Consider the following 10,202-nt stretch of genomic DNA (forward strand, 5'->3'; position numbering starts at 1 on the left):
ATATTAACACGACGGTTATTTTATTTGAAAACAGCTGACCTAGGGAGCCGACTATTCTTTTAAGTGTGCCAATATTTTATGTTTTAGTTTTGAATATACAAAGATGGCCGATATTTGAACGTTAACTTTGGTACCTTTTCACCAGTATTCATGAAAATTTTGAAAATAAAGTGAAACAATACAACAGTTTTTAAAGTGACACAATATAGTGCTTCATGCGCGAACATCAATGACCCAGCATCACCCAGAATATTTGGAGAAAATAAAATCACGTGATTGATTGATGAAGGCCAGAAGAGAAACTGATAATTTTGCAGACAATATCATCATTAACATAGATGAAACTCAAGTGTACGTTGATTGCATTCCTGGACTAACTGGCGTTAAGATGGGGCTCAAAGGTGTGAGAATTAGCAAGACATGTGCAGATTTGAAAAATCTGACTTTTGTCGTTGCAGTTTCCGCTGCAGGTGAAGTGTTGCCTGTAACAATTTTTCACAGTATGAGAAAGCTAAAACAGTATCCATGTACCGAAAGAACGGATCGTACATGTGCAGGAGAAGGGTTGTGTTGATGATATGCTGCTGCAGTAGATTAAAGAGTTTTATCTCAATTACACAGTTTTATATTTTTATAACTTACGACTCAAGATAAACTATGTGTCCCAGAACATACAGTGCACAAAATAAATTTCTTTTAAAATAATGTACGGTGTCCCAACATATACGGCACTCAAAGTCTCATGAAGATCAAGCAAAATACCAATTGCCTGAAATCCAACAAAACCATTGGGAAAACTAAGGTGTGCTGGTGAGTACTGGAGCAGTTTGAAACTGATTGGTAATGACCTCATATTGAGATGGATCTGTAAAGTACCAGGGCTATAGGGATAATTAAAAGAAATGGGTCATACATGGCAATACAATGCCCTAGGTCTTTAGTAGCTACTGAGTGCAAAGGCACTAAACTGGCAATAAAGAAACATGGGACAATGATGGCATTATACTGGATGTCTCCACTACAGTAAGCATCTGTAAACAGTTTCTGGGATGGGATTCATGCATTAGATTATCTAATACAGTGGCCTTGGACACATCTGAAGCCTAGAGCAGATTTGAGATTCACCATGACCAATCTAAATATGACGGCACGGAGAGAGACTGGACATCAATTATACCTTTTCTCTGCTTGTTTCCACGCTGCTTCTCAAGAACCTTTTCTTTTGTCTGCAGAACTGTTTCCTCACTGGCAATACCTAGGAGGGTTCTTTCTGTATCTCGGATCCCTACAAGGTGATCAATAAAAGAGACATATATAGTCCCGGTTTGTAACCTGGATTATAAACGATCAATTTGCAAAGGACTGACACGGACTGTAGCGGTATCTAGAAAAACTGACACTGTACAATTTATAGATGACTTACCAAGTCTACCATCTAATTTGCAAATATACTGAGGTAGAATACGTATTACTGGAGGCATGTATTAGCAACACTATATGGTAACTTTAAATACCTATTTAGAACAAAATGATAATCCGACAAAAGATAGAAAACTTTGTCTCAATTATAAGAGCTAGATATACTTGGAAACACATACACCGGGTATACTTCCGTGAAATAAGAAACTGCTCCAAGTTACTCTATATTTGAATACTAAAACACATGTTTTAGTTTGTGAGGTCTCCCACATACAAATATCATGTTACTCTGCACAAGCAGAAGTAGTAATTGAGATATGTTACTTTTGGCGCCAATCCCTACATCATGTGGAGGTCATTTTGTTAGGCTACAAGATGTAGCCAGACACTGCTTAGATTCCATTGCTAAAATAGTTAGTTTGGGAGGGCTGTATTTGCAAGGTAATGTGAGCATTGTCTAAAGTATTATGAACAGGTAACAAGAAGAAATGAGTACAGCTTCTCTGCTGAATCAATAAAACAATACTGTTGCAGTGCTTGTCAATGAAGGGGAGAAATATATAGTCCTTGTATAAAGTGCTTTATCTGCATTCCATACAATCTTACGTTTTTATGAATACATAATAAATATCTAAAGTCATGAAGTTGTATAAGAAAATTTAAGTTTTCTATGATTTAATTTTGTAAAGTTTGCATTCCCTGGAAAGCATTTCATACAAAAGCAAAACATACATCAAACCAGAATATAAAACAAAAAATGACAGCTTATCAACTGTGTAGCAGTTCCATCATACCAAAAGGCCTCTCTTTCCTTGAAACCTGCAGGCAGCTGAATTCTGATTCTGGAATAATGTTTTTCAAGGAACACTAGTGGCAGTAACAACTAGGTCTGCAGTTGCTCAAATATATTTATCTTCAAAGAAAAGACCAAATGCATGCATGTAGAACTAGGAATTGATTATGCTTGTATATTTTGCCATTTTAATGACTGATTGATTTCTAATTCTAATTACAAAATCATGTGGTCTGGAAAAAAGTTCTGAATTTTGTTTAAAAAAATGTGTAATATTCCTACACAAAGCTCTGTGCATGGTACAAATGCAATCAATATAATAATGTACCGCCATAAAACAATTATGCGGTTAGTTGAAAGATGCCAAGAATTAAACCACCTAGTTAACATAATTTAACAGCAGTCTATTTACTCCACTGGCTTGTTTATCACTGCAGAATACAACATTATGCCCATGGTCTCTCACGCTTTATGTCATGTTCCTGTGTACATAGTTTACTACGGACTGATGCAATTTATTCCAGAGGTAGTTTCATCAATTAAAGTACATTGACTCTATGTATGATCAAACTCATCAAGATCACGATATTATAAAATCAACTTATTTATAAAGTTTGGTCAAAGCTGAATGACAAATACAGACAGGTAACAACCATATCCATTAAGATGCAAGATAGTATTAACATGATTCAGTGGAATTTATAACACCTGTCTAAGACACAGACACTGACAATATAAACTAACGTGGAACAGACTAAAATCAAAATTGGGGTCTCGAGTGGTGATGAACTAAGCTAGTAAGCTAGTCACATACAAGATTACCTCATAAACATGCTTTAATCTTGATTGTAATCAAACTCCTCCAACATCCTCATAGCACCAGCCTATTAATACGCCTCTTGCATAATAAGCTTTGATTAAAATGACTATAAAATATGCCCATACACAAGGTCTGATTTATGCCAATGTTTTACGCCTGTAAATTTGGGTTTGCTTTAAGCCTGTACTACACGCCTGTACTTTTGTAAGGTTTTACATCTGTACTATTACTCTGATATGTTTTAAGCCTGTGATTTACGCCTGTACTTGAATATGTTTTATCCCTGTGATTTACGCCTGTAATACACCTTATTACATTTATGTATTTGAATACAGGCGTACTAATTTAAATAATTCGCCTCTGTGTACGCCTAAAGTACGCTAGCATTACGCAATAGATACGCTAGTATTATGCTTGAGATACGCTAGTATTACACTTTCTCATATTCTCATAAACCAAAGAGAACCCATATTTTAGGTGCAGAATACGCCTGTAGGACGCCTGTGACACATGCGTCTGATTTCATATTCAAGAAGTTCATTGTTTTGTTGATGGTGATAATAAAACTAGTCTGGTGTGAATAATATTCAGGGGTGGTGAAATTAGGATAAATGAGTGTCCCTTGTTAAGGGCTACTGGTAATTCTCAATTCATTCAGGCAAGTGGGGGATGGTAATCTGATTGTGAATAAGTGGTTAAAAATTACAATAATACATGTAGTGATGTACCATACAGTGCTGGCGCTGGCATTGTTAAAGTTGTCGCCAAAAAATTGGCAACCTCAATATTTTGTCGCCAATGATCAAAATATGTCGCCGTTTTCTTAATACAGTACTACCCATTTATCTCGATATTACTATTACCAAGGTAATATTGTTGACTTAAGTGGATAAAGTGGATATTGAGGTAAGTTGGGGGAGGGCTACAAAAATCAAAATTTTACATACAAGTGAAATATGTAAGAGGAGACCCAACGTCGGTGTCTGGGATTTACACTGAGAGAAAATAAACCATTGAAATTTTGATTAACTGATCACAAAACTAATCTGAAATAAATGTGTGCATTGACAACTAACGATTGTGCTGAATAATCTATGACATGTAAAGTACTGTACAAGTAGAGATGGCAAAATTTTGGGAAATTTCGAACGGGTACCCGTCAATCCTAACGATCGGTTACCTCGGTACCCAATCAAAGGGAAATTGTATTAAATGTGAACCTGAACTGCTTTGTTGTAGGTTCACACATGCTAACCGCTAAAAGTGGCGTAAGCGTAATTTATTGCTAAAATAAGTAGCAAAAATGTGTAATCTGAGCATAAAGAGAGCAATATATATATTACATGCCAGAATGACAGAAAACTGGATGAAAAACATACATATTTATTTTATTTATCGGACATTTATTTTTACTACTTCCCTGGATCTGCAGTTAAATTTTTTATCACAAATCGGCTAAATCCATGTGGGTTAGTAGTAAAAGATTATAGACACAAAATAAACTGATAAATTATTTTTGCATAACACACACTTTGGCAAGTCTAAAAGTGATGACTGTTGATGCATTGTCGACCTGCTTCCGTCGGTGGCAAGTTTGTTTCAACAAATTTGTCCCAGTCACTCATTTACTCTGATAGGTGACACCTTTTCTCGTTCACAGTGCGAAGTTTTTGGGGATCACGCTTATCGATGAGTTTGATGCCGTGCCTATTGCTTGCATTAGTAAGTAGCCATCACACCCATGCAGGCTATGAAGCACTACATGGAATTTTGCTTTGTTTGGGTAAATTATCAATTGTATATTGCATGCGTTGTGTATGGCTCCTTTCTATGCGCTAGTGATGTGACAGTGTTCACTGGCTTTCAACAGGTCTCAGATTCAGCAATCAGTGGATGCATAAAACTCACGAATGTATCACGGGTCATTATCATGACTCCTGCTGAACGGAGTTGTTGTCGAAACCGCTTCCTTCTAACTTATATTGATTTTAGAAACACATCAACTGAATTCCGGCCACGATACAACATTGGTGACTGAGTTTACCCATCACACATAATTACTGTACAACACAACCCGCATGAGACTTGTTCAGTGACTTGTGCTGTTTGGTAGTTGTTGGGTGCAACCGCGTCTCTCGCAGGAACTGTGAGACAAGCAATTCCGTATAGAGGATATAAGAGATTTGATGACTTTGTACTGCAGTGAACTTGAGAATGTTTTAACTTGGTTCTGGTATTACTGTCCTCTGTTGTTTTTCACTGAACCCACCAAAGTAAAAGTAATTTGTTGAGTGCTAATTACATGCATACAGCATCTACATGAATATTAATTACTCTTGTTCTTACTGTGCCATTTAAGCAACCAAGATTATTTATGCATTTGTACCCGTGTTACATCTATGTAGCTAGCGTTGGCGGTGGTGTGTGTGGGCGCGATATTGAGAAACATTTGCCCCCTTTCTCAGGAAATAACTGCCCAGCGGACGTTGTTTCCCAAAAGTGACGTGCGTCAATGGCAGTTATATGGGGAAGACCTTATATCTTCAAGGTAGTCAGCCATATCCGATGAGAGACTGTGGATTGGTTTCCGGTCGCGGTTTAAAAACACGTTGTCTGGACTCGTCTCGATATCTGCGAGATCGAACGTGTGAGATATACTTCTGGATTTCTGCATTCTCGGATTTCCCAAGCGAAACGTGTGCTAAGTGGTGCATAGCTGTCTTGTTGTTTATGACGCGAATATTCAACTTCTCAACACTAATCGCCATGATAACAAGTACGGGAGATTGGAATTCTGGAATGGTGAGACTACTATATTCGGCCGGTCGGTGGGCGTTCTTAAGAGTAAGAAGCGATTTGAAATATGCATTGATACACTTCAACTCACACTAAGTCAGTCGCTTTTCAGCATCCAACAGATGGATGGATGTGGAATGCTTTGTATCCACACACCGTCGAATATCGTTGAGGGTATACGTTGATCTCTCACCACGGAATTGGAGGCACGAGTAGTGAAGGGGGACAATATACCGACAAGGGGATTTTTGTGTTAGAAAAGGGGAGTTGGAATATAGCGACAAGGAGAATTTCACATGGTAGGATTGTATCGCGACAAGGGGATTTCAACATGGTTGGTCTATCGAGTGATAATGGGAAATGAAACATTGTGGTACTGTCTAGGGACACGGGGACTTGAACATGGGTGGGACTGTCAAGTGACAAACTTGTATTGGTGAAATATACAAACAAACAAACAAACAAAAACAACAAACAAACATATATGCAATGTAAAGACAAAATTTTTGGCAATAGAGTTGAGATCTTTTCGAGGCAATGGGGTGGCCCTGAAAAGGGCCGTTGGGATTTTGTTAACACCACTAAGTTAACAAAAGGAACATCGCACAGGTCATCTTCTCTTCATAAACTTCTTCTGACATCCGGACCGTAGATTATGACTCGCTTCAGGCAGCCTTGCCTCTCTACGTAGATCCTTCGATTCCTAACAGCCGGATATGTGATCTTGGTGATAGCCCATAATAATTTCACATACATGGGACAGTCCGTGTTGAACAACATCGAGGATATGAGGGTAAACGACTCATGCTAGCCCATATCTTGTCAAGAGAACAGGTGAATGGAATGAGGCCAGAGACGGGTATTTATAGTTTATGTGCGAATCGAAAGCGATTGATGTATTTCAGCAATCCAAACGCACATTACAATATTCAGGCAGAGCACGGGGTCTCTCATCCAATCAGAAGAAAGCTACATGTGACGTCACATTCCATATATTTGTGCGCCAGCATCTGTGCGCAGCAAACAACAGCAGCTGAAGAAAGAAACTGGATTTGTCGACGTAGTGTGTACACCAAGGAGTTCCAATTTTCCCTCCGAAGAAGCAGACCATATTCCGTAGGAAAACCGGTAGGTAGACCGTATGTAATCATAGGCGTTAAGAGCTTGTGAAAACCCCCATAACAGAACAACCCTTTTCAGAACTACCCCCAATTTCTAGAAAAGAAAGATATTACTCTATAGCTATTTTAGTGTATTTCAATGTTTGTATGCTAGTGTGATTTCAGGTAAAGGGATAGAGGTGTGTCTATTAACATTTCGTACTCTTGCTTGTATGATAGTGTGTGTTTGATATAGAATGGTATATATTGGTGGTGATAGAGTGTGTTTGTAGTTAAAATGTTGCAATGGGGTTTTTTTTAGGTCCGCGCGGTCAATGTTTCGGATGTGGTGTATGTATTGTTAGTTTGTGAGTGGGGTGTTTTCCTTCACGTCAACGCTTTAGGCATATAAAGTGGTGTGTTCGTCAGTCTGATTACCCGTTGTTGACGCTTGAACAAGAAATATGATAAGCGAAAGGAGAATCAAAATTCTAGAGACTGATGGGTGTCTTAACCGTGTTAGACACTAATGGAAGAATTTGTCACAATTACCTTGAAGGAGGAGGGAGAAAAAACTGAAGAGGAGAATAAAAAGAAGTAGAAGAAGGAATAAAAGATACTTCCACACCTTATGACGCGTCATGATTGTTTTGTGGCGCCCATGGTCAGGATACAGTAGCTACTGCATCAGCCACCTTTTACTATCCCCCAAACTGATGACTTGGATCAGGAGTTGGAGAGACAGTGCATAGAATGGGAACCTGTACAAACACAGTAACATCCACAATCACATCGTCTGCGTAGAAGGGAAAGAGTATTCAGAGTTCCTGAAACAGAGGATTGGAACTCTGAAGACACCTAATCTCCCAATCCACTGCCCGATTTTACTGTGAATTGGGTGAACGGCTGGAGCAGACGACGTGTGTGTGGTGCTCTGCCAGGGAGGTGTGGACATTAGGTGTGCTGAAGATATAAAAAACGGTAATTACCAGGGCCAACCAGATTTCTAGAAAAGAGAGACACTACTCAATTGTCAAACGTATTTTTGTTCCATTGTAGTGTATCGGTATCTGTGTCTTTTATCCTACAAAAAGTCACTAAATCATAATGGATGTTTGTTTTGTGTGAGAGTTTAATAGTTTGACTATGAACGCTAACTTACTTTGCTTGTGTGATAGTAGGATTGGTAATTGTATGTGAAGGTTTGTATGTGCTTTTTGAAGAAAAAAAGCTTTCTTTCGCCACTATGTGATGGTAGGGCGTATAGTGTCTTTTATTGGTATTAGTGTAGTAGTTTGTAAAAATATGTAAAACAGTTTCTTTTAGGTCTGCACTCTCTTCATTTGTGAATCTTTAGTATGTGATATGTATTGTTTGTGTAAGGGTATGTTATCGTTCACGTCCGTGCTTGAGTCATATAAAATGGTTTGATGGACGGTCGTGTCTTTCATCATCTATTCGAGAAGGATGGCAAGCAATAAATTTCACAAGATAGAAAAGTTACAAGGGGTGCTAGATATTCAAGTCATGGTTGAAGAGTTGTTAGAGAAAGTGGAGGTAGGCTTCTACAGCGACAGGAGAGTGAAAATAGAGCTGAATAATTTAAGAAAAGTTAAAGGAAGATGTCTTGAAGGAGGAAAACAATGAAAAGAAGGAAGAGGAGAACATAGATAAAGAGAGGAAAGAGTAAGTGAATGAAAGAAGTACAAAGAGGAGAAGGATGAGAAAGAGAAGCAAATGAAGAAACATGTCATGGAGAAGATGAGTAGTTGGTGGATAAGAAGAATGGAGGAGAGAAATTGCCTCGAAAAGATCTATACTATGTTGCCAAATAATTTTGTATTTTTCTATTGAATATGTGTTTGTTTGTTTGTTGATGTGTTTGTTTGTATCTTTTGACCCATGCACTCTTGTCCCTAGACTGTCCTACCAATGTTCAAGTCATCTTGTCCCTAGACATTCCCACCCTGTTCCATTTCTTCTTGTCCCTCGATAGATCCACCCTGTTAAAATCCCCTTGTTACTGACCAGTCCCACCATGTTAAATTCCCCTTGTCTCTATATTCCAATTCCTCTTTTTTGACATAGAAATCTCCTTGTCGCTATATTGTTCCCCTTCACTAATGGCACATTCCTAGACCAGCCATCTTCTGGGCTTTAGTGAGTTAGGTTGTAACATAAGCGACTGCGGTCTTGATAGCGTCTAACGTTTCTTTAAAGTTAGGTGAGCTGTTGTAATATTGTCGCTCTGCTCTTAGAAGTTCAGGAACATGTTCAGAGGCTTGTTATAGTTGACTTTACTGCTGACAGCAAAAGCGGATGGTGCTTGGCAAAATATGTTTTCAGAGCTTGTGAATTGGCGAGCGCTTCCTCATTTTCTCTTTCAAGTTGAAGATTGTACAATGTTCGGTCCACGTTGGCGAAGATTAGGTTTCGGCAATGAGAGTGATCTATTTGTAATGTACATACCAGATGATCCTCAAATCGAATGAGGATCGGGTACGCTTCCTTGTCAAATTTGTGATAAAAGCTTCCATGAAACATGGTTATGTTGATGGACTTGGTGTACTCCACTGCGCGAGCACCAAGACTAGCTCCTGATTATGATCCCTTATCAGTTCTTCTCTTCAACGTGGCCAGCATGCGATTAAATTCTCTGAAATTTGTATTACATATCTAGGACATATCGCCGGGCATTGGCAAGATAAACCTTTTGAAGTAAAGTTCAAGACTATCCCTGAATTCCCCGTGCGTATCAGTAAAATACAACGGATGAGATTTTTAGAAATGGCTGGATATTATCGGAAAGTTTGTTCCAATTTTTCTATAATTGATTAATTATTGACCAATTTGGTCAGTAAGAAAACCAAGTTTAATTAATCTGAAAAACGGCATGGTACCTTTGATAAATTAAAGGCCATAATTAAAAGTGCAAAGGTTTGTTCAGTTCTAGATTTCCTCAATCATATAAAACATATGTTGATGCAAGTGACGTTGTGGAGTATTGGAGTACATCATGTAGCATGCTATTGTAATAAATGAGAGAAATTATTCAACAATCGATAAGGAATGATTGTCTTTGATATCTTCTTCAAATAACAACAAACTGGATAATCGACACGATATTTGCTTTCTTGAATCAATATTCCATCATCCTCAAACATCACTCCCATAAACGATTGACTGAAATCTAGAAAAATATTAGAGAGATTAAGGACAAACATAAATGTATGGTCAGTAGTAATGTTAATCAACGCAGAATAACGACTTTAAA

Source organism: Sinohyriopsis cumingii, chromosome 8, assembly GCF_028554795.1.
Source record: "Sinohyriopsis cumingii isolate HCF-2022 chromosome 8, ASM2855479v2, whole genome shotgun sequence".
Classification (NCBI taxonomy): Eukaryota; Metazoa; Mollusca; class Bivalvia; order Unionida; family Unionidae; genus Sinohyriopsis; species Sinohyriopsis cumingii.